The sequence below is a fragment of the Moschus berezovskii genome, chromosome 17, assembly GCF_049115385.1.
Source record: "Moschus berezovskii isolate FMDL1 chromosome 17, NW_MosBer_1.0, whole genome shotgun sequence".
NCBI lineage: Eukaryota > Metazoa > Chordata > Mammalia > Artiodactyla > Moschidae > Moschus > Moschus berezovskii.
In genome coordinates, this window is record NC_142476.1 from 19,782,557 (window position 1) to 19,808,905 (window position 26,349).

At 43.3% G+C, this 26,349-nt stretch overlaps 1 protein-coding gene across 1 annotated transcript in view; it reads right to left on the reverse strand.

Annotated features, from left to right (window-relative positions):
- Nucleotides 1-26,349, reverse strand: part of KCNH1 (potassium voltage-gated channel subfamily H member 1) — a 424,393-nt gene that overhangs the window by 334,534 nt on the left and 63,510 nt on the right. The gene's annotated exons all lie outside the window — the stretch shown is intronic.

Consider the following 26,349-nt stretch of genomic DNA (forward strand, 5'->3'; position numbering starts at 1 on the left):
GTTCAAAGGGTATAGACAGAGCTGCTAGGCCAGACAGGCAGGGATGTTAGGCCTTGTGTTCAGTTTCCTCTTCCCATTTCTGGGATGCAGCCTTTCACACTGAAATAACACGATATCTTCATTCTATAAGAAGCCTGGAGGTCAGGACATTTGATAGGTTAAATGTGACACATTCTCTTTCCAAATCTTTAAGTTGAAGGCTGGGAACGGTTCCCCTCGGTCCAAGTTCTGTGAGTCTGACTTGAGACCCTCTGTGTATCACTCTAATATGAACTCTTTAGCCGTTACATGAAAAACAAACGATGGAAATTCCAAGGAGTGAGTTCTTCACCACGGAAAAATCAAGATCCTTAAGAAAACTTCCCAGACCAAAAGAGTAGTTTGCATCCAGTAAACTGACAGTCTTTTCGGAGTGCAATGACAAATGACTCATGACTCGTGTTTATCAGAAAGATTCCCAGAAGACTGACCCACCGTCCCCCTCAGAAGTGTTTGGGGAATGGATTCAGACCAGAACAAGTGGTAACAGCATGGCTCTGATGGGCTCCGTGGCTGCCACTCTCAAAAGAAAAAGCATTCCGGGGATCATGCAGAATATTTCTCCACTGGGAAAGCAGTCAGCGTCCACCAAAGGGAGAAGTCTCTGAATCAAAACAGATGGGACACCAACCTTGTGTCCAGTCATAACAACGTTAGATGCTCAGTGATGCTTCAAAACGTGGCAGAGAAACAACTTCAGCAGGCATGGAGAGAGGAGAATGGCCTGGTCTGGTGGTCTCAGTGACCACCCCTTGGTGAGTCCTCTCCTACCTCCTTTCTACGATGATCAGCACGAGCATATGCTTCTAGTTTCTTCCATTTGGTAAGTTTTGTACCATGGAAGCCTCCAAAGGCAGAGAGCTCACAGCCCTTCCAGAATGTCCTTCCTAAGAGTGAGACTGCACCTGTCCCATGTGTCCAATCAGATAGGAGTCCCCCAGATGCAGACACACTCTTCCAAGCGTGATGCTGTTCGTTCACACTTTCCCTGCCTTCTCCTTACAACACTCAGGCTCTGCCCACACAAAAGCTCATTGCGAGCCATTACTGATGAAGTTGAAGAATGCTCATGAACACAGACGGATTCTGAAGGAAAATAAGTTAGGTCTTTCCCCTAAATGAGGAATAAGGAATTAAGACTGATTATCACATGTCTCTAGCACTTTCACTTCCAAAGTCCTCTACTGTGCTTCTGAATCCTTACGTTCACCCTGTGAGGGTGTTCTACAGATGGGAAAATGTAGGTTCAGAGACTCGAAGTGACTCACACTGAGTCACACCAGGGCTGAGTAACCAGAGCGCTGGGAGTACAAGCCAGGTCCCCAGCTCCAAACCTCAAGTCTTTTCACGAATCTATTTGTACAGCCTGAAATGCCTTTCATAGAACACTGACATATGCCGTCACATCTCACGCCGCCTCATGAAACAGGAAGGCTGGTATTTTTCTTCTTTTACAGACTGGGAAAATAAACCCAGAGAGTAAATGATTTGCTCATAGTCACACAGCAGATGACAAAACAGGACCACAAGCTCAAGTCCAGTTTCCTTAGTTCAGTTCAGTTCAGTCGCTCAGTCATGTCCAACTCTTTGCGATCCCATGGACTGCAGCATGCCAGGCCTCCCTGTCCATCACCAACTCCTGGAGATTACCCAAACTCAGGTCCAGTTTTCTAATTCAATGCTTTTCTTCTGTTGTATACTGACTCTTCATGAACTACTGTTTCTCCATAGGACTTCTGAATGATAGCAACAGCCACCTGTCATCAAAGGCACCACCCCCTATGATGGACCTTCTCCAGGACTTTCCAATTAAAGTCCTGAACCAGCCACATTGGCCAGAGTCTATCTTCCTGAAGAGTAACCATTAGTCCCCAGGCCACAGCTAGCTAGATTAAGAAAGAAGTAGGACCACATGACAGTCCGTTTAGTCGCTCAGTTGTGTCTGACTCTTGGAAACCCCATGGACTGCAGCACGCCAGGCCTCCCTGTCCATCACCAACTCCCAGAGCTTGCTCAAATTCATGTCCATAGAGTTGGTGATGCTATCCAACCTCTGTTGTCCCCTTCTCCTCCCGCCTTCAATCTTTCCCAGCATAAGGGTCTTTTCAAATGAGTCAATTCTTCATATCAGGTGGCCAAAGTATTGGAGTTTCAGGCTCAGCATCAGTCCTTCCAATGAATATTCAGGACTGATTTCCTTTAGGATGGACTGGTTGGATCTCCTTGCGGTCCAAAGAACTCTCAAGAGTCTTCTCCAACACCACAGTTCAAAAGCATCAATTCTTCGGCGTTCAGTTTTCTTTATAGTCCAACTCTCACACCCATACATGACTACTGGAAAAACCATAGCTTTGACAAGATGGACCTTTGTTGGCAAAGTAATGTCTCTGCTTTTTAATGTGCTGTCTAGGTTGGTCATAGCTTTCCTTCCAAGGAGCAAGTGTCTTTTAATTTCATGGCTGCAGTCACCATCTGCAGTGATTTTGGAGCCCAAAAAATAAAGTCTGTCAGTGTTTCCATTGTTTTGCCATTTGCCATGATCTTAGTTTATCCTTACCCGGAAACCCTTCAGTGTCAAATGAATGTTACCATGCAAAGTGATTTTTGCTGATGTGGATGAGAGATTGCAACATCTCACTAGAAGCTCTTAAGTGCTTCTCTGCTCTACCTCACTCTTAGCTCATGTTTTTTACCTAATGAATCACTGAAAAAAAAATAATAAAACCAATCTTCCAATGGTTATGTATCTATAAGTCAGTCTCTATCCTCACCCACCTGCCTCCTTCCTGTTTCAGCAGAGGAAGTGCCTCCTTTCTATCAAGGCCTATTTCTCTCATGTGTTTTGAATCTCATCCTTCTCCCCCTCCTCAAGTTCTTTACAACCCCCATGATTCCCCCACTTTTGTTCCCATAAACCTTTCCTTGGACACAGGATCATTCCATCACCATCTTTAAACATCAATCAACTCCCTTTTCTTGCTCAATTCATTTTGCTGCTCCCCTTTATAGCCAGACTTTTTGAAAGAAGAAGCCAAACACAATGTCTGCACATTCTCCCCTCCAATCACGTTCAACACATCCCAATCTGACCACTGCCTCCACTCTCTAATCAATAGGTATTGTCAAGGTCCCCAACAATCTCAGTGGTGCTGAATCCAATGGATGCTTCCACCCTGATCTAACTCGTGCTCTCAGGAGCTGTTTACAGACGTTCACACCTCTTCCTTCTTGAAACACTCTCCTTGCTTGGCTTTCTTAATGCCACTCTCTCCTGCTGGGGTACCTTAAGGTGTGCAGATGACATATGCCTTCAAGAAAACTCCAGAACTAAACCACCAAGGAGTTCTGTTGCTTCTAACACCAAATACCTATGACCCGGGATCTATTCACCATTTTCCAACTCAGTTCTACCACTACCCATATAGGAGATTATCAGTGAGATATTTTACATTCCTTTTCTCATAGTGATTTAAACACAGTAAGTATACTACACCTTTCAGTTCAGGTGAACCACATCCCAGCTGCTCCACAGTCACACGCAGTCACAACCCTGGACAGCACAAGTCTAAACCACAACATGACATTGCACCGTAGGAATGTCCCAAACCAGCTTAAAGAAATGTAGGTACGGATCTCAAAAGCAGATCAGGAATGGATAACCACATAACCAAAATACTGATTAAAAAACATGAATCACAGACGTATATACATGGAACTGTGTGTGAAGCTGGGGGGTGGTGAGAAGGGAGGACGTTAGACAGCAAAAACAGGACTGGGGAAACCCCGTTAGGGACAGGGTGGCAAACAGTAAGTCAACCAAGATACAGTTCTAGCAGGCTGAACTCGGCCGATTCCCAGTCTTGATTTCACAGTTGATCAGCTTTTTAAAAAAATTTACTTTACTGCTGTGTAGTTGATTTACAATGTTGTGCTAATTTCTGCTGTATAACAAAGTGAGTCTGTTAGATATATATATATAATTTTTCATACTATTTTCCATTACAGTTTATCATAGGATATTGAGTATAGTTCCCTATGCTATATGGTAGGACCTTGTTGAGTATCCATTCTATATATAATAGTATGTTAACCCCAAACTCCTAATTCACCCTTCCCTCACCCCCTCCTCCTTGGCAACCACAAGTCTATTCTCTGGGTCTGTGAGTCTGTTTCTGTTTTGCAGAGAAGTTCATTTGTGTTCTATTTCAGACTGCACACATAAGTGGCACAGCTGATCGACCTTGAGCAAGGCAAAGTCTCCATGTCTGTTTCCCCACCTGAAAAATGAAGTTAACACTACTTACGTGTGTGCGTGTGTGCTAAGTTGCTTCAATTATGTCTGACTCTTTGTGACCCTATGGACCATGTCCTTCTGTCCAATGGATTCTCTGGGCAAGAATACTGGAGTGGGTGGCCATGCCCTCCTCCAGATCTTCCTGACACAGGGATTGAACCCATGTCTCTTACATCTCCTGCATTGGCAGGCAGGTTCTTTTCCACTATACCCACCTGGGAAGCTCAATACCAGGCAGATACTGTGAAGGGCAGATAAGACTACAGATATAAATGTATGTATGCATTTATAAATTATTCTTGCAAACAGTTAAGTAGTATTCAAACACTAGTATTTTTGTACAAATAAAGAAAGGATTGGTTCAGGAGATTCTCAGTGAGAATCAGAAAGGCTCAGCTCCTACATTACATCTTTTTTACCTAAAGGCTTGGACTTACTCAAAGTTTGGGGACCAAGAATGACAAAACTAATATGGCCTGAGAAGAAAAATAGACTGATGAAATTAATGTATTTGAGGTAAAAAGGACAAAATAGCTTCAGAGACCCCATCAATGCTATGGACCTATTCTAATAAAAAGACCCATGTATCCAAAGATCCCAGAGTTTAGAGCAGAAAGGAGATGTGCAAACAAACTGTGGAAATATAATACTTAACATAGTAAGAGACTCAATGGATAGAAGAGAAAAAGAGTCAGCAAATTGACTTCAGTCATCAGAAAAGCTTGGAGGGGAGGCGCTTGTCCCTATCTCCAGACAGACAAAATTCTGGATGTTTCCAGGAGGCTGTGCGTACAAGCTGAGACAGGTAACGGAAGTGGTATAAGAACTCAGTGTGGGAGAAGCCTGCTGTGCTGAGGCAGAGGATGTCTTTGCTTTCTGTCCTGGCTGTTATCATGTAGTGGTGGCAGGGGTGGGAAGGAGAGGGAATAGAGAGGGGGTAATATTGAGAAGAAGAGGGTGTTTGCTATGACCAGTGCGTCCTCTTGGCAAAACTCTATTAGCCTTTGCCCTGCTTCATTCCGTGCTCCAAGGCCAAATTTGCCTGTTATTCCAGGTGCTTCTTGACTTCCTACTTTTGCATTCCAGTCCCCTATAATGAAAAGGACATTTTTTGGGGGTGTTAGTTCTAAAAGGTCTTGTAGGTCTTCATAGAACTGTTCAACTTAGGCTTCTTCAGCATTACTGGTTGGGGCATAGACTTGGATTACTGTAATATTGAATGGTTTGCCTTGGAAATGAACAGAAATCATTCTGTCGTTTTTAAGATTGCATCCAAGTACTGCATTTTGGACTCTTTTGTTGACTATGATGGCTACTCCATTTCTTCTAAGGGATTCCTGCCCACAGTAGTAGATATAATGGTCATCTGAGTTAAATTCACCCATTCCAGTCCATTTTAATTCACTGATTCCTAGAATGTCGACGTTCACTCTTGCCATCTCCTGTTTGACCACTTCCAATTTGCCTTGATTCAAGGACCTAACATTCCAGGCTCCTATGCAATACTGCTCTTTACAGCATCGGACCTTGCTTCTAGCATCAGTCACATCCACAACTGGGTATTTGTTTCGCTTTGGCTTCATCCCTTCATTCTTTCTGGAGTTACTTCTCCACTGATCTCCAGTAGCATACTGGGCACCTACCGACCTGGGGAATTCCTCATTCAGTATCCTATCATTTTGCCCTTTGTTACTGTTCATGGGGTTCTCAAGGCAAGTATACTGAAGTGGTTTGCCATTCCCTTCTCCAGTGGACCACCTTCTGTCAGACCTCTCCACCATGAAATTAAAAGATGCTTACTCCTTGGAAGGAAAGTTATGACCAGCCTAGATAGCATATTAAAAAGCAGAGACATTACTTTGCCAACCAAGGTCCGTCTAGTCAAGGCTATGGTTTTTCCTGTGTTCATGTATGGATGTGAGAGTTGGACTGTGAAGAAAGCTGATCGCCGAAGAATTGATGCTTTTGAACTGTGGTGCTGGAGAAGACTCTTGAGAGTCCCTTGGACTGCAAGGAGATCCAACCAGTCCATTCTAAAGGAGATCAATCCTGGGTGTTCATTGGAAGGACTGATGCTAAAGCTGAAACTCCAATACTTTGGCCACCTCATGCAACGAGTTGACTCACTGGAAAAGAGTCTGATGCTGGGAGGGATTGGGGGTAGGAGGAGACGGGGACGACAGAAAATGAGATGGCTGGATGGCATCAGCTACTTGATGGAGATGAGTTTGAGTGAACTCTGGGAGTTGGTGATGGACAGGTAGGCCTGGCGTGCTGTGGTTCATGGGGTCGCAAAGAGTCAGACACGACTGAGCGACTGAACTGAATATTGATAAATGAAGCTAAATATAAGGGAGGGGCCAAGCCTTGATGTGCAGTTTATGCAAAGGTAAGAACTTTAAGTAAGGGAGGTGCATAATCAAATCGCTCTCTGCGAGGATAATCGGGCATCAGCAGGGAAGAAGGATGAGAAGAGGCAAGTCTAGAAGCACAGGGAGACCTGCTACATGATGCTGAAGAACTCCAGGAAGGGAAGGATGTGGGTTTGAACCAGGGAGCAGCACAGGACAGAGTCACGTGCAAAGTCTCCCTGGGAGCCTGAAAACCGGGCCAATCCAACACAGCCAGGAGGAACCCCAACAAGAGTCAGAGGAGCCAGCCACCTCAAGCCCACCATCTCACAGGGGATGTCATCTCCCTGGATGATGGCAGAAGAAACCAGAGTCAAACACAGAGAATGGGAAGTTCCTCTTTCAGGGAAGCCCTGGGGAACTCCCCACTTTACATTCCAAACTGGCTTCGTTTATCGCATCCCTCACAGCTGCCTCAGACATCCTCCCACTGTAAGTGAAGTGAAAACCCGCTTTCCTTAAACCACCTGTTCCAGGCACAACCCCTCCCTCAGCACCTACACCTGCATCTCTTCCCCTTTCCCCAAGTACAGCTCCAAAAACCTCCCCTGTTTAGAAACAACGCGGGTTTTTTACGACCACAGAGTGAGGACAGAGTCTGTTCCCACCAGAAAAAGCATATTCAAATAAAAAGGGAGAGCTGGATGTTAACAAGGCCCTAGCTACAGAATAAAGCCTGATTTGGGGCTTAAGACATGTGAGCTAAACACGTGCTTAATTCCCGTCATAAACACCCTTCTCCATAAACCAGGCAGGCTCTATTTTTAGAACTTTTTCCATGATGCACTTGTTCTTTAATGGGAGAGATAAAGGCAGTGGGAAGCAATTAAAAGTATTAACCAATATACTTTATGTCACAATAGAGCACCAGCCCGTGACACCTCCACAAATATAAGCCCATAGTGAAACGCAACTGGGCAACATTTTTGTTCTCTGTTTAGCTGAGGAGTACTTCAGTGGTATTCTTTTAACTTTTTATTTTGAATTCTTCAGCTACATTTTTTTTCCTTTTTTTTTTATTGGAGGCAAATTACCTTACATTAATATATTGGTTGGTTTTGCCATACATTGACACGAATCCGCCCCGGGTGTACATGTGTTTCCCCTCTTGAACCCCGCTCCCACCTCCCTCTTCCCCATATCCTCCCTCCAGGTCATCCCCGTGCACCAACCCCAAGCATCCTGTATCATGCATCGAACCTGGACTGGTGATTCATTTCACATATGATAATATACATGCTACAGTGCCATTCTCCCAAATCATCCCACCTTCACCCTCTCCCACAGAGTCCCAAAGACTGTTCTATACACCTATGTCTCTTTTGCTGTCTCGTATACAGGGTTAAGGTTACCATCTTTCTAAATTCCATATATATGCATTAGTATGCTAGCCTGTGAACACCTCCAGATGTTCCTTCGGGGGAGTGGAGAAGATAGAGGTGAATCCCTCTGGAGACTTTTGCTGAGAGTCCCTCCGGACCCCTGGAATAAGCGGAGGAGCCCTGATCTTGTTCTCCCCGGGGATGCGTTGACATGGATAAGAGGACCCGCTGCCCTCGGCAGGCCTCTTTGTCAACGTGCCACTTGGCTTATCGGTGTGGGCCCCTTACTGTTGCTGAAAGTCACCATCCAAGCTGTGTGTCTGTTGGTGATGGGCGGCCACTGAACGCATGGCATTATATCACCTTAACAGGTTGCTTATAGGAAACAGTGCTTGACACACAGCAAGGCTCATTAAGTGTTAGCTGCCACTGCCACTGAGCTCCTAAATGCCACTTCTACGTGATGCCCCTTCCATACCCCAGTGTAGAGGGCACAGAATCAGATCTTCCTAGAGCAGAAGAAAGGGCAACTGACTTTCTTTTTTTTAATTACAGTGAAAAGCACACACCAAAGTATACCCTTTTCACCTTTTTTGAGTGCTATTCAATAGTGTTACGTGTGTTCACGTTACTGTGAAACAGATCTCCAAAATTTTTTCATCTGGCAAAACTGAAACTCTAGACCTGTTAAACAGCTGTCCTTTCCCCCGCCCTCTCCCCAGGGCTGAGTGACTACCATTTCACTTTCTGTAAATTTGGCTACTCTAGATACCTTAATGGCAAGCCACTCCAGTACTCTTGCCTAGAAAATCCCATGGATGGAGGAGCCTGGTGGGCTGTAGTCCGTGGAGTCGCTAAGGGTCAGACACGACTGAGCAACTTCTTTCACTTTCCACTTTCACACATTGAAGAAGGAAATGGCAACCCACTCCAGTGTTCTTGCCTGGAGAATCCCAGGGACGGGGGAGCCTGGTGGGCTTCTGTCTATGGGGTCACACAGAGTCGGACACGACTGAAGTGACTTAGCAGATAGCAGATAGCAGATTGATGTTTTTCTTTCAGGCTGACTTCACTCTGTATAATAGGCTCCAATTTCATCCACTTCATTAGAACTGACTCAAATGCATTCTTTTTGATGGCTGAAAAATACTCCATTGTGTATATGTACCAAAGCTTTCTTATCCATTCATCTGCAGATGGACATCTAGGTTGCTTCCATGTCCTCGCTATTATAAACAGTGCTGCAATGAACATTGGAGTACACGTGTTTCTTTCAATTCTGGTTTCCTCGGTGTGTACGCCCAGGAGTGCAATTGCTGGATTATATGGCAGTTCTATTTCCAGTTTTTTGAGGAATCTCCACACTGTTCTCCATAGTGGCTGTACTAGTTTGCATTCCCACCAACAGTGTAAGAGGGTTCCCTTCTCTCCACACCCTCTCCAGCATTTATTGCATGTAGACTTTTGGATAGCAGCCATTCTGACTGGTGTGAAATGGTATCTCATTGTGCTACATTTTTAAAACTCAAGTTTTTGAGTATTAGAGATCAGTCCTGGGTGTTCATTGGAAGGACTGATGCTAAAGCTGAAACTCCAATATTTTGGCCACCTCATGCGATGAGTTGACTCACTGGAAAAGACTCTGAAGCTGGGAGGGATTGGGGGCAGGAGGAGAAGGGGACGACAGAGAATGAGATGGCTGGATGGCATCACCAACTCGATGGACATGAGTTTGAGTGAACTCCGGGAAATGGTGATGGACAGGGAGGCCTGGCGTGCTGTGATTCATGGGGTTGCAAAGAGTCAGACACGACTGAGTGACTGAACTGAACTGAACTGAACTGATGAGGTGGAATCATGGAAACACTGTCATTGTTATCAAAATCAGCTACAGATAGTTGTCCATTATCCACGATCGAGGCAGACAATTTTCAGGTGGGGAGGAAGAGGTTAAAAGTGAAAGAGAATCAATGTTTACTGAGGGTCTACCAAGTGTCAGCGGAGAAGGCAATGGCAAGCCACTCCAGTACTCTTGCCTAGAAAATCCCATGGATGGAGGAGCCTGGTGGGCTGCGGTCCATGGGGTCGCTAAGGGTCGGATACAACTAAGCGAATTCACTTTCACTTTTCACTTTCACACATTGGAGAAGGAGGTGGCAACCCACTCCGGTGTTCTTTCCTGGAGAATCCTAGGGACGGGGGAGCCTGGTGGGCTTCCGTCTATGGGGTCACACAGAGTCGGACACGACTGAAGTGACTTAGCAGCAGCAGCAACCAAGTGCCAGGCACTGAATTAAGTGTTTGCATCCTTCTTCATTCTTTCGTTTCTTTAATGAACACTTCTCAAGCACTCATTGGGTCTTGGTACTACTTCAATGGTAGAGATGTAGAATAAACAAAAGAGATACCGTCTTCACGGACCTTTCATCTATTGGACGAGGCAAATATTAAACAGCAGCATTCTCAGGGCATGAGAGCTCAAAGAGGAAACTGCCCATGGCAAGGAGAGCCTCTGAAAGTGAGGCTTACCTGCCTGAGGTGGGACAGGGCAGTTGGGAAGGTCTCACAGGGAGGTCTGAAGTCCACCTGGGCGCTTGAAGCATGGGTAGGAACTAGGCCAGCAGAGAGACACAGCAAGAGTCGCAGGCAGAAGAAGGGCATTTCCAAGGCCTCAGGGACAGTCTGACAAGTGTGCGTGCCACTGGCTGATACTGAGTGTGAGCACAGAGCTGAGTCAGGCTAGAGAGGGGGTTAGGTCTTATAAGTCACAATGTAAATTTTATAATTATCCAAAGAAATAACAAGACAATGTTAAAGGAGTTTTAAGCAGGGAGCGGTAAGATTGGACGTGTCTTTGGAAGCATCACGAATCCTCATGACGGTCTTTCAGGGTAGGTAGGTAGCATCTTTAGTTCATGAGTATAAGGAAAGATGAGTGAGGTTAAGCAACTTTTATAAAATCACACAGCTGGAATGCAGTGGAGTTTTGGACAGAACTCAGGTCAGTCTGACTCTAAATTCCTTCCTCTTTCCACTATATCATCCTGTCTCTAAGGGGAAAAAACCTGCAAAAAATCCTTAAACCTCAATTAAGCCGTTCATTGACAAGTTTTTTTAATCAAAATCAAGTGTAGAGTTGATCCCTGGCATCACTGAACATGTGAGGTTTTCCCTACCTGCTTGAATAAACAATATGGCCCTCCTAAGCAAAATGCAAACAGTCCCCCCTATTAAGACCTCAGCCCTGGGTCTAGAGTGCTGACTGGAAGGAACTCTGTGGCCCTGAGGGCTGGTGGAGCTACCAGGCACAGGCTGCCCTTCAGGGCCAGATGGCAACCGGAGGCCATTAGTCCAGCCACACTTCAAAACTCACCATCCACGTGCCATCAAACCCAACACACCTCCAGAAATGACAAGCTCACTACCCAGGCACAGCTTGCGGCATACTGAGATACTGTGAGTATTCAAAAAAGACTCTATGAGAGACAAAACGAGCTCCAAACCCAGATCACCCGGCAGAAGTTCCTGTTGCCAGTTATTAACATTTTCACGTACAAAACATCAGAATACGATGTTGCATGGTGAGACACCCCCGAGTGTTGTCACTTTCCCCTGACTCTGAAGAGTCAGATGAAGAGTCAACACTCCCCCACTCCCCCCAAAGAAGTAGTGGAGTGGGAAATGCCAAGTTCAAGGCACATACAGCCTATTTCTCAGAAAAAACACCTTTGCTCACATACAATCTGGCAGCCTCTACCAGTGATTCTGGCTTGAGGGACCCAAAAACTAGGGACCCTAATACTGGCTCCCTGGTGGCCCAGTCGGTAAAGAATTTACCTACAATGCAGGAGACCTAGGTTCGATCCCTGGGTTGGGAGGATTCCCTGGAGAAGGAAACAGCAACCCGCTCCAGTATTCTTGCCTGGGAAACCCCATGGACAGAGGAGTCTGGCGGGCTGCATAGGCCATGGGGTCGCAAAGAGTGGGACGTGACTGAGCACACACACACACTACTGGCTTGGCCTCCACAAACCCACCTTCTACTCTCTCTCAGCCGAGGACAGCATACCTGCTCGTCAGCGGGGAATGTGGAGAGTAAGCCCAGCTGTGCAGGTGTCTAATAAGTAAAGTTCTGGTGTCTGCATCTCTGTCCAGCTGCCTGTGAGGTGGTCGGCACAGGGCCGTCTCGTGCTCCTCACGCCCATCCTACTGATGGGCGGTTATAACACCACTTTCATGTACATAAGGAAAGCAGCTTCTATATTGATTAGACCAAACCCTTGCACAGTCATTGAAAAGTAGGTGTTCTTCCTTTAAAAATTAACTGAAATGCTAAAACTTAAGACTGAGTAAAAACTGATAGCAATTAATACTGGTAACGGTGAGAGAAGAAAGAAATTGGCAAACTGGCATAACTTGTGGGAACTTGGCAGTTTCTAACCCAGTTTGAAATGTTTCTACCCTCTGTCTCCTTATTTCCACTCCTAGAAATCCATCATTTTTATTCTAGCACAAGTATTTAGAGAGCTAACAATCAGTAGAAGGGACTAAGTAAGAATGGTAAGCCATCCATTTATACCCAACACACTGAGACACTGATTAAAAATTCAAACAAACTTTTCAAAAGAAATAATAAACTTCAAAATCTTAGATGCCAGAACAGTAAAAGAAATGCAAAACCAAACTGCCAGTAGGAGCTGAAACAAAACAGTCCAGGAGGTTTTCAGAAACAGGGCTTATCAGAGCTGGGTATGCACTGGATGGGGCTGGAAGGGAAACCACATGCTCTTGCTGGGGTGGCAAAGCGCTGCCCTGACAAAGAGGCATGGAACGGAAAGCCATTAACCATATTTCAGAGACATAAAAAAGAAACTGGTCATCTGTCTGGCCTTTTGGATAGAAGAGGATTATATGTAAGAGATCAGAACCCCAAGTACCTGCCATATATGAGTGTGGGGCCAAAATCCTGCTGTTCACATGGTTGGGAGCCCCAGGGCTAAAGGAAAGTTGGTCTGAACTAGGGGAAAATTTGTGAATCTGGCGGGCAAACTCAACCACCACATCCAGATGCCTCATCGACTGGGGACCCAATGGACCCCCACCAACAATCTCAGGTCGGGCATGAGCTCGCTACAAGAGGAAAGTAAACACCAAACCAGAGGATTTAAAGTAAGCTGACATCTCTACAGAGAGCTGATTCACTTTGTTGTACAGCAAAAACTAACATTATACAGCAATTATACTCCAATAATAAAAAAATAAATTAAGCTGACATTTCTAAAGCAATAAAATAGGAAGAAATATTAACAGAACTCAGAAAATGGGCAAGAGACATGATCTGACATTTCACTAGGTTGGAAATAATGGCTGGAAAACAAGCTCATGAAAAGACATTCAATATCTTTAGCCATTTAAAATGCAAATTACGACCACAATGAGCTATCACTACATTCTTAATAACATGGTTAAAATAAAAAATAGTGGCAATGTCGAATGCTGGCAAGGACAGAAACTGGATGTTTCATATGTAAAATGGTACAGCCAACTGCAACTGGCAAAGAGTTTGGAAGCTTCTTATGAAACTAAATACATACTCACATGTATATACTGTACAAAGGCACACACACACAAATGAGTACATGTAAAGACTGATGAAATCTATATATAATATGATCTTTAATTAATAATATTCTACACATGTTGATTTTGAGCATGCTCAAAATTCTCTAAGCCAGGCTTCAGCAATAAGTGAATCGTGAACTTCCAGATGTTCAACTGGTTTTAGAAATGGCAGAGGAACCAGAGATCAAATTGCCAACATCCGCTGGATCATGGAAAAAGCAAGAGAGTTCCAGAAAAACATCTATTTCTGCTTCATTGACTATGCCAAAGCCTTTGACTGTGTGGATCACAATAAACTGTGGAAAATTCTGAAAGAGATGGGAATACCAGACCACCTGACCTGCCTCTTGAGAAACCTGTATGCAGGTCAAGAAGCAACAGTCAGAACTGGACATGGAACAACAGACTGGTTCCATATAGGAAAAGGAGTACATCAAGGCTGTATGTTGTCACCCTGCTTATTTAACTTCTATGCAGAGTACATCATGAGGAATGCAGGGTTGGATGAAGCACAAACTGGAATCAAGATTGCTGGGAGAAATATCAGTAACCTCAGATATGCAGATGACACCACCCTTATAGCAGAAAGTGAAGAAGAACTACAGAGTCTCTTGATGAAAGTGAAAGAGGAGAGTGAAAAGGTTGGCTTAAAGCTCAACATTCAGAAAACTAAGATCATGGCATCTGGTCCCATCACCTCATTGCAAATAGATGGGGAAACAGTGGAAACAGTGTCAGACTTTATTTTTCTGGGCTCCAAAATCACTGCAGATGGTGCAGCCATGAAATTAAAAGACGCTTACTCCTTGGAAGGAAAGTTATGACCAACCTAGATAGCATATTAAAAAGCAGAGACATTCCTTTGCCAACAAAGGTCTGTCTAGTCAAAGTTATAGTTTTTCCAGTAGTCATGTATGGATGTGAGAGTTGAACTATAAAGAAAGCTGAGTGCCAAAGAATTGATGCTTTTGAACTGTGGTGTTGGAGAAGACTCTTGAGAGTTCATTGGACTGAAAGGAGATCCAACCAGTCTATCCTAAGGGAAATCAGTCCTGAGTATTCACTGGAAAGACTGATGCTGAAGCTGAAACTCCAATAATGTGGTCACCTGATGCGAAGAGCTGACTCGTTTGAAAAGACCCTGATGCCGGGAAAGATTGAAGGTGCGAGTCTCAGGGGACAACAGAGGATGAGATTGTTGGATGGCATTACCGACTCAATGGACATGGGTTTGAGTAAACCCCAGGAGTTGGTAATGGACAGGGAGGCCTGGCGTGCTACAGACAATGGGGTCACAAAGAGTCAGACAGGACTGAGCGACTGAACTGAACTGAACACATGTTGATCTCCTATAGTTATATGTCACACTGTATACTATCAGACTGTAGTTATGTAAGATGCTACCCCTGAGGGAAGCTGAGTAGAGGGTACAGAGCAGCCTGTGTACTAGTTTTGTGACTTGCTGTCGTTGTTTAGTTGTTCAGTTGTGTCTGACTCTTTGTGACTCCATGAACTGCAGTCTGCCAGGCTCCTCTGTCGATGGGATTTCCCAGGCAAGAATACTGGAATAGGTTGCTGCTTCCTTTTCCAGGAGACATTCCTGACCCAGGGATTGAACCCAAATCTCCTACATTTGCAGGTGGATTCTTTACCTCTGAGCCACCAGCGAAGCCCTGCAACTTACTGTGAGTCTATAATAATTTTAAAATAAAAAGCTTTCAAAAATTAATGTTGAGTATAAAATATGTCGTAAAATATGATATCATTTGTGAAAATATATTTTTAAAACCACAAATCAGAGTATATATGTTTGTGAATAAAAATATAAGTAATAAAAATATCAAAACACTAATAGCAAGGAGATATACAGCCTTAGGGTAATGTTACCTCTGGAAATAAATTCTAAGAGGACCTCAACCTTACCTGTAATATTATAATTTTTTTATTTTTGGCTGTTTGGCCACCTGATGCAGAGAGCTGACTCATTTGAAAAGACTCTGATGCTGGGAAAGATTGAAGTCAGGAGGAGAAGGGGACGACAGAGGATGAGATGGTTGGATGGCATCACCAACACAATGGACATGGGTTTGGGTGGACTCTGGGAGTTGGTGATGGACAGGGAGGCCTGGCGCGCTGTGGTTCACTGGGTCGCAATGAGTTGAACACAACTGAGTGACTCAACTGAACTGAACTGATGCAGCTTACAGGATCTTAGTTCCCTGAGCAGGGATCAAACGCAAGCTCACAGCAGTGAATTTGCTGAGTCCTAACCACTAGACCTGGAGAAGGCAATGGCAACCCACTCCAGTACTCTTGCCTGGAAAATCCCATGGATGGAGGAGCCTGGTAGGCTGCAGTCCATGGGGTCGCTAAGAGTTGGACATGACTGAGTGACTTCACTTTCACTTTTCAGTTTCATGCATTGGAGAAGGAAATGACAACCCACTCCAGTGTTCTTGCCTGGAGAATCCCAGGGACGGGGGAGCCTGGTGGGCTGCCATCGATGGGGTCGCACAGAGTCGGACACGACTGAAGCGACTTAGCAGCAGCAGCAACCACTAGACCACCAGGGGATTTCCATGTAATATTTTAATTTTTAAAAAAGAATTTGGAGTGAGAAATTGTCAGCATGTACTATATAAACAGTATAGGTAAATGAAAACTTGTTAAATTACTCTTTACTACTCTGAATGTCTTAAGGTTTTCTAAATTAAAACAAAAATATACATACAAAGAGGTTCATTGAAGCATTATGATCTGTAATAACCAAAGACTGGTAACAATCTAATTATGTATCAACAAGGGGACAGCTAACTAAATAGCTTTAGATATAGTTGTGCAATGAATACAAAGCAACCATTAAAAAGAATGAAAGGGATATGCGCTCTTAGGAAAATATCCCAAATATGCTAGGAAATAGGGGAAAGAGCAAACTGGAAAATAACACATACAGTATTATGACAACATTTTGTTTTAAAAAAATCAATATAAGTATATATGAACACTATATATATGTATATATGAATCCAACAAAAAACTTGTTTTACTTCTGGAAATTGAAAATTGAAAATTTTTTCTTACTGAGAAATGTAGGACGACAAGTAACATCCTATTTCCTGTTTATTAGATACCCAAGCAAGGCTACTGGAGTGGCTAGCCATGCCCTCCTCCAGGGGATCTTCCCGACCCAGGGAACAAGCCCAGGTCTACTGCATTGCAGGCAGATTCTTTACCATCTTTGTCATCAGGGAAACATCCTATTCGTTTCGGGTGTATAGCATAATGATTCTTTATTTATATATATTGCAAAATGACATCCATGTCGAATTAACATACATTGCCACGTGTAGCTACAAATTTTTTTCTTATAGTAAGAATGTTTGACTACTCTTTTGAATATACAATACAGTATTACAAATAATAGGCACCATGCTTCATTACATCACCAGAACTTATTTACTTTATAACTGGTAGTTTGTACCTTTTGACCTACTTCGTCAATTTCATTTGCCCTTACCCCCTGCATCTGGCAACCACCAACCTGTTGTCTGTTATCTATGGAGATCAGGAGTTTTTTATTTTGCTTTGTTTTAGTTTCACATAAAAATAAGATCATACAATATTTGTCTTTCTCTGTCTGACATATTTCATTTACCACAATGCCCTCAAGGTCCACCCAGTTCAGTTCAGTAGCTCAGTCGTGGCCAACTCTTTGCAACCCTATGAAGTGCAGCATGACAGGCCTCCCTGTCCATCACCAACTGCTGGAGTTTACCCAAACCCATGTCCATTGAGTCGATGATGCCATCCAACCATCTCATCTTCTGTCATCCCCTTCTCCTCTGGCCCTCAATCTTTCCCAGTATCAGGGTCTTTTCAAATGAATCAGCTCTTCGCATCAGGCAGCCAAAGTATTGGAGTTTCAGCTTCAGCATCACTGCTTCCAATGAACACCCAGGACTGATCTCCTTTAGGATGGATGGTTGGATTTCATTGCTGTCCAAGGGGCTCTCAAGAGTCTTCTCCAACACCACAGTTCGAAAGCATCAATTCTTCGGTGCTCAGCTTTCTTTATAGTCCAACTCTCACATCCATACATGACCACTGGAAACACCATAGCCTTGACTAGATGGACCTTTGTTGACAAAGTAACGTCTCTGCTTTTTAATATGCTGTCTAGGTTGGTCATAACTTTCCTTCCAAGGAGTAAGCGTCTTTTAATTTCATGGCTGCAATCACCATCTGCAGTGATTTTGGAGCCCAGAAAAATAAAGTCTGACACTGTTTCCACTGTTTCCCCATCTATTTCCCATGAAGTGAAAGGACCAGATGCCATGATCTTAGTTTTCTGAATGTTGAGCTTTAAGTCAACTTTTTCACTCTCCTCTTTCACTTTCATCAAGAGACTCTTTAGTTCTTCTTCATTTTCTGCCATAAGGGTGGTGTCATCTGCATATCTGAGGTTACTGATATCTCACCCAGCAATCTTGATTCCAGCTTGTGCTTCATCCAGCCCAGCATCTCTCATGATGTACTCTGCATATAAGTTAAATAAGCAGGGTGACAATATACAGCCTTGACATACTCCTTTTCCTATTTGGAACCAGTCTGTTGTTCCATGTCCAGTTCTAACTGTTGCTTCCTGACCTGCATACAGATTTCTCAAGAGGCAGGTCAGGTGGTCTGGTATTTCCATGTCTTTCAGAATTTTCCACAGTTTATTGTGATCCACACAGTCAAAGGTTTTGGCATAGTCAATAAAGCAGAAATAGATGTTTTTTCTGAAACTCTCTTGCTTTCTCCATGATCCAGCGGATGTTGGCAATTTGATCTCTGGTTCCTCTATGTTTTCTAAAACCAGCTTGAACATCTGGAAGTTCACGATTCACGTATTACTGAAGCCTGGCTTGGAGAATTTTGAGCATGACTTTACTAGCGTGTGAGATGAGTGCAATTATGTGGTAGTCTGAGCATTCTTTGGCATTGCCTTTCTTTGCGATTGGAATGAAAACTGACCTTTTCCAGTGTTATGGCCACTGCTGAGTTTTCCAAATTTGCTGACATATTGAGCTCAATAAAGGACAGAAATGGTATGGACCTAACAGAAGCAGAAGATATTAAGAAGAGGTGGCAAGAATACACAGAAGAACTGTACAAAAAAGATCTTCACAACCCAGATAATCACGATGGTGTGATCACTCACACTCACCTAGAGCCAGACATCCTGGAATGTGAAGTCAAGTGGGCCTTAGGAAGCATCACTACGAACAAAGCTAGTGGAGGTGATGGAATTCCAGTTGAGCTATTTCAAGGTCCATCCATGCCATTGCAAATGGCAAGATTTCCTTCTCTTCAGAATATTTTTAAAAGCAAGATAAAGAATGAGAAATCAAAACAATATTAAACTAACATCGTGAACATTTACTATATACCAAAGTGTTCGTTCACATTCATAACCTGCCTTACTCTTCACAAGTCAGTGAATACATATTATTTTCAATTGAGCTCATTCCCTCCATTTGAAGAGAAGAAAGAGAAAGAAGCCCCAGATCACACAGGAAGTGGTCAAGCGGGCTGTAGTGTTTAATGCTGTTTCAGCTCACGACGCCCGTCACCTACAGGAAAACCAGCAGCACGTACGGCATTTACCTGATCTCGTTACAGGGAGATGGTGTCATGAGCTGTGGGCTGTGATGTGACTGAAGGACTGTGCCTGCGCTCTAGCCATCACAATGAATAGTCCAGATTTTATCCTGACCTGGGTCCCTCATAGGGAAGAGTGAGAAGACGGGGCAGGAAGAGACGGTTCCCCTCCGTATATTCCCCAAACCACTTCATGAAGAGAGAAGCTGGCATCAAGGAGTGGTCCCAGCCAGACCAGAGTCCAGCAGGTCACTCCTGCGTGAAGAGCATAGGGTGAATCCTGCTGAGCAGGACGGATGCTCATACACCAACCATGACTTCCCTTTCTATAAAGGCAGAGAGCGCTAGAGCAGCAACGTGGTAGCAGACTCAGATCGTGCTCCAAGAAAGGGGTCTCTGCCCAGCTGTGGAGTGTGCCTCCTAAGGAGCAGAAACCTGAGCTTCCCAAGGAGGCGCCCACCAATAACTGAGCAAGAAGGGGGTGGAGGGGCCTGGCCCCTCCTGCTCCGTGTGGGGCTCCTCCAGCTGCTGTCTCTGCGCAGAGCTCCCTGTTGGGCTGGCCGGACCTCCAGCAGATCGGCACTGTTCTGCTGCTTGCCCTGCCCAGTGCTGCTTCCTCCTCCCTTTCTTTCACAGATCTTACTCCACATCTGCATCCCAGAGAACTCAACCTGTGAAAAGGGTCCTCCAGCCTGATTATATCATATCTACTAATCCCAAACTCCTGCTTTATCCCTCCCCCTCCTTCCCCTTTGGGAACTGTAACTCCTGCTTTTAGAAGGAGGAGGATAAAAGTAACCATTTTTAAATACACCAACTCAACAGACATGAGTTTGAACAAACTGGGAGAGAGTGAAAGACAGGGAAGCCTGGTGTGCCGCAGTTCATGAGGTCGCAAAGAGTCGGACGTGACCTAGCGACAGAACAACAACAAATCATGGGATTATGAATGATTCCTCTCCCCCTGACATCTTGTGTACATGCTAAGTCGCTTCAGTCATGTCCAACTCTTTGCGACCCTATGGATTGTAGCCCACCAGGGATTCTCCAGGCAAGAATACTGGAGTGGGTTGCCATGCCCTCCTCCAGGGGATCTTCCCAAATCAGGGGACAAATGCCCCTCTCCTTACATCTCCTGCATCAGTATGCAGGTTCTTTACCACTAGCACCCCTAGGAAACACCCGCCCCCTGCCGCAATCTTACACCACACTAAAGGCCTACTTACCTGAGTTCCTTTAACCCAGAACATTATGTCTAGATTTTAACAAAAAGTAGCAAGACATACTGAAAGCCAAAAAACACAGAGACAGCGACAGCCCCAGATATGGCAGGGATGCTTGAATTATCAGACCACAAATTTTTAAAAATATGATTCCTATGCTAAGGGGTCTAATGGATAAAATAGACAGCATGCAAGAACAGACAGGAAATGTAAGCAGAGACAGAAATTCTTAGAAAGCACCAAAAAGAAATGCTAGAGATCAAAAATACTGGAACTGAAATAAAGAATGCCTTTGATGGGCTCCATAGTGGACAGGACACGGCAGAGGAAAGCATTCCTGAGCTTGGGAACATGTCAACAGAAATCTTCAAAACTGAAAAGCAAAGAGAAAAGCACCAAAAATTAAAGTAAAACAGGATGTCCAAGGACTGTGCGACAACTACAAAAGGTGTAACAAATATGAAATGGGAATAACAGAAGGAAAAGAAGGGAAAGAAATGGAAGAAATATTTGAAGCAATAATGACAGATAATTTCCCCCAAATTCAAGTCAGACACCAAACCACAGAGAGTAGAGACTCAGTAAACACAAAGCAAGATAATGAAAAGAAACTGAAAAAAAAAAAACCCACTTAGGCATCGCATATTCAAACTGCAGAAAATCAAACAAAAGTTCCTGAAAGAATCCAGGGGGGTAGGGGGTGGTGTGTAGGGGGTGGGGGTGAGGGGAAATCATAACCTATTAGGAGGAAAGATAAGAATTACACCATAATTCCACTCAGAGACCACACAAGCAAGAAGACAGTAGAGTGAAATATTTAAAGTGTTGAAAGAGCAAACACCAAACTAGAACTCTATACCGTGGAATATTATCTTTCAAAACTGAAAGGATAAATAGACTTTCTCAGATAAAAATTGAGGGAATTTCTTGCCAGCAGAAATGCTTTGCAAGAAGTGTATAAAGAAGATATTCAGAGAGAAAGAAAGTAATATCAATCATAAAGTTTGATCTACTTAATTAAAAAGAATGCTGTACACTGCAGAAGGAATAAGGGAAGGTAAAAGAAAACTTTTCTTATTCTTAATTGATCTGACAGGTAACAGCTTGTTCAAAGTAACAGCAGCAATGTATGGTAATGGGTGTGTGTGTACATAAATGCTTATGTACACTTACGAATAAGTGAATCACAAGAATAATACAAGGGACACGACAGAACAATTAAAGGGGTATTTATTTACAAAGTACTTGCACTGTTCATGAAGCAGTATATTACAGGGTGTGCACGCTCAGTCGCTTCAGTCATGTCCAACTCTTTGCGACCCCACGCACTGCAGCCTGCCAGACTCCTCTGTCCATGGGATTTCCCAGGCAAGAATACTGTGGGTTGCCATTTCTTCCTCCAAAGGATTTTCCCAACCCACAGTTTACAGTGGTCCCTCTAAATCCATGGTTTTCACGCCTGTGGACTCAACCAAGTGCAGATCAAAATATTCAGAAAAAGAAGTCCAGAAAGTGCCAAAAAGAAAAACTTGAATTTGCTGCTCCACCAGCAACTATCTTCACAGCAGTTACGTTATATTTACAACTATTTACAGAGCATTTACATTGTACTAGGTATTATAAGTAATCTAGAGATGATTTTAAGTATATAAGAGGATATCCTTAGGTTATACACAAGCACATGCCATTTTATATAAAAGACTTGAGCATCCATGGATTTTGGTATTTGTGTGGGGTCCTAGAAAAAAATCCCTTGTGGATACCTTGGGATGACTGTATTTGAAAGTGGACTTGGATTACTTGTAAATGTGTACTGCAAACTCTAGGGCAACCACTAAAAACAAAGTAAAAAAGGAAGTATAATTGATATCCTAAGGAAAGAGAAAAAAATAGAATCATATAACATGCTCAGTTAAAACTGTAAAAGGCAAAGAAAGCGGAAGACAAAATAGGAACACAGAACCAAGGATAACAAATAAAAACCATCAACAAGTTCTGTAGATAGTAATCCGACTTTAAAGTGATTAACCGACAATAATCACTTTAAATGTCAGTGATTTAAATAGGCCAATTAATACAGGGATTATCAGAGTGGATCAAGAAATAAGACCCAATTATATGCTGTCAATAAGAAACCCACTTTAAATACAAAGACACAAGTAGATTAAAACAAAAGGACAAAGAAAGATTTACCATACTAATGCCAAGCAAAACAAAGTGGGAGTTGCAATATTCATTTCTGACAGACCAGACACTTTACAGCAAGAAAAGTTATCAGGGATGAAGAATGGTATTATAACACATGTGTCTTTTTCAGAGATGATTTTCTCAGGGTATATATGCAGTAGTGGGACTGCTGGGCCATATGGTAGTATTATTCCCAGTTTTTTAAGGAACCTCCACACCGTTCTCCACAGTGGCTGTATCAACTTACATTCCCACCAACAGTGCAGAGGATTCTCTCTTCTCCACATCCTCTCCAGCATTTATCATTTGTAGATTTTTTGATGTTGGCCATTCTCATTGGCGTGAGGTAATACCTCATTATAATTTTGATTTGCATTTCTCTAATAATGAGCGATGTTGAACATCTTTTCATGTATTTATTGGCCATCTGTATGTCTTCTTTGGAGAAATATCTATTTAGGTCTTTTGCCCATCTTTTGATTGGGTGATCCTGTGTGAAATGGATAGCTGGTGGGAAGCTGCTGTCTAACATGGGAAGCCCAGCCAGAGATGGGATGGGGGAGGGGAGGAAGGCTCAACGGGGAGGGGCTGTATGTGTATTTATGGCTGATTCATGCTGCTGTACGGCAGAAACCAACACAATATTGTAAAGCAGTTATCCTCCAATTAAAAATAAATTTAAAAAAGAATGGCATTATATAATGATAAAGGAGTTGGCATTCAAGAAGACATAACAATCCTTAACACATAGGCACCAAGCGACAGAGCATCAAAACATCAAATACCTGAGACAAAACTGATAGAATTGAATACATGAGGCAAAAACTAAAGGAACTGTAAGGAGAAATAGATGAATCCACTGTGATAGTTAGAGACTTTAACAGCCCCCTAACGGAAGTGTGGGAGAAGGCGATGGCAGCCCACTCCAGTGTTCTTGCCTGGAGAATCCCACGGACAGAGGATCCTGGTGGGCTGCAGTCCATGGGGTCGCACAGAGTTGGACATGACTGAGCGACTTCATTTTCACTTTTCACTTTCACACATTGGAGAAGGAAATGGCAACCCACTCCAGTGTTCTTGCCTGGAGAATCCCAGGGATGGGGGAGCCTGGTGGGCTTCCATCTATGGTGTCACACAGAGTCAGACACGACTGAAGCGACTTAGCAGCAGCAGTAACGGAAGTGTGCAGATCCAGCAGGCAAAAATCAGTAAGGGCATTGCTGAACTCAACACCACCATCAATCAAGTGGATAAAAAGGACGTCTATAGACTACTTCCTCTAATAGTAGCTGAATATAAATTTTTCTCAAGCCCACATGCAACATTCGCCAAGACAGACCACACACTGGGCCATAAAACACAACCAATTTAAAAGAATAGAAATCAAACAATGTCTGCCCTCAGATCACAATGGAATTAAACCAGGAATCAGTAGCAGAAAGACAGTTGGAAAATCGCCAAATAGTTAAAGATTAAACAACACTTCTAAATAACACATGGGATCAAAGAAAAAAATCTCAACAGAAAGTTTTAAATATTTTGAACAAACTGAAAATGAAACACAACCTATCAAAATTTGTGGGATGCAGTGAAAGCAGTGTTTAAAAGGAAATTTATAGGACTGATATATTAGTAAAGAAGAAAGATCAAAAATCAATAAACTGAGCTTCCATCTTAGGAAGCTAGAAAAAGAAGAGTAAATTCAATCCAAACTAAACAGAAGGGAGAAAAAAAGAAATCAGAGCAGAAATCAGTGAAATTTAAAACAGGAAACCATTAGAGAAAATCCACAAAACCAAAAGTTGTTTCTTTGAAAAGATCAATAAAATCCATAAGCCTCTAGCCAGGCTAATTAAAATTTACTAGCCCCTGGGAGAGGACCCAGATGTTTGCCTCATATTGCCAGTCAATCAGCACTTACTCATTCCAGACAGGTAGACAAAAACACCAACATCATTTCCTTTCTTTTATCCATTTGATCAATTAAGAAAAAAAAAAAAGAAACACTTATGAGCATCTACTATGTGCCAAACACTGTTTTAAATGCTTGGGACTTATCAGTGAACAGTAAGTACAATAAATAAGTCAACTGTGTAGCTTCCCTAGTAGCTCACAGGGTAAAGAATTTGCCTGAAATGCAGGAGACCTGAGTTCGATCCCTGGGTTGGGAAGATCCCCTAGAGAAGGGAATGGCAACCCATTCCAGTACTCTTGCCTGGGAAATCCCATGTATAGAGGAGCCGGGCAGGTTACAATCCATGGGTTTACAAAGAGTCAGACACAACTGAGTGACTAGCAATTTCAATTTCAGAGTAAACTGGGAGATGTTAAGTGGAGAATAACAGAGCAGATTAAGGAGATGATTAAGAGTTATGAGTATTTATTTTGTTTTGAATGTTTGCGTGTGTGTGTGTATATATATATAGGCAATTTATTTTATTTATTACTTTCATTTTCTTCCCTCTTATTCCTTTATCATCTAACACAAGATGTACTGATAGGAGTTAAGTTTATATCACACTGCTTAAGTTACAGGATGTCAAGGAGAAGCGTGGATCTCATCCAAGGACTTTGCATCCTCCTCTGGGGGAGGGTTGGTATGTTTTGATTATATGCAAGAGAATGGATACAGGTACATGTATGGCTGAGCCCCTTTGCTGTCCACCTGAAACTATTAATATCACAACACTGTCAGTCAGCTATAGTCCAATACAAAATTAGAAGTTTAATTAAAAAAGAGCAGAGGGTCATATGAGGTGGAAGGGTGACTTTGCTATTGTCTTTCAATCAGTTCAGTCGCTCAGTCGTGTCCGACTCTTTGTGGCCCCATGGACTGCAGCGCGCCAGGCCTCCCTGTCCGTCACCAACTCCCAGAGCTCACTCAAACTCATGTCCATCGCGTCAGTGATGCCATCCAACCATCTCATCCTCTGTCGTCCCCTTCTCCTCCCGCCTTCAGTCTTTCCCAGCATCAGGGTCTTTTCCAAGGAGTCAGCTCTTCGTATCAGGTGGCCAAAGTATTGGAGTTTTAGCTTCAGCATCAGTCTATCCCATGAATATTCAGGACTGATCTCCTTTAGGATGGACTGGTTGGATCTCCTTGCTGTCCAAGCGACTCTCAAGAGTCTTCTCCAACACCACAGTTCAAAAGCATCAATTCTTTGGTGCTCAACTTTTGTCTTTATTTGTAGATTAAACATGGTTTAAGGAAATGTACACAGGTGCCAAACTGACATGGGATAAACCATAATGGTTGGTTTCATGTGCCAGCTTGGATAGGCGATGATACCCAGTCGTTCAATCAAACACTAAGTGCTTCTGTGAAGATATTCTGTACATGCGATTGACACCGACAATCAGCTGACTGTTAGGAAAGGAGATTACACTCTATAGTCCAGGTGGTCCTCATCGAATCAGTTGAAAGGCCTTAAGAGCGGAGCTGAGGTTTCCCTGAGAAAGAAGAAATTCCATCCGTGGACCTCAGCATCTGCTCCTCACAAGAGTTTTCAGCTGGCCAACCTGCCCTGTGAATTCTGTACCTGTCCAGCCAGCCCCCACGTCCACATAAACCAACTCCTTGCAATCAATCTCTTCAGATAGAAATATCC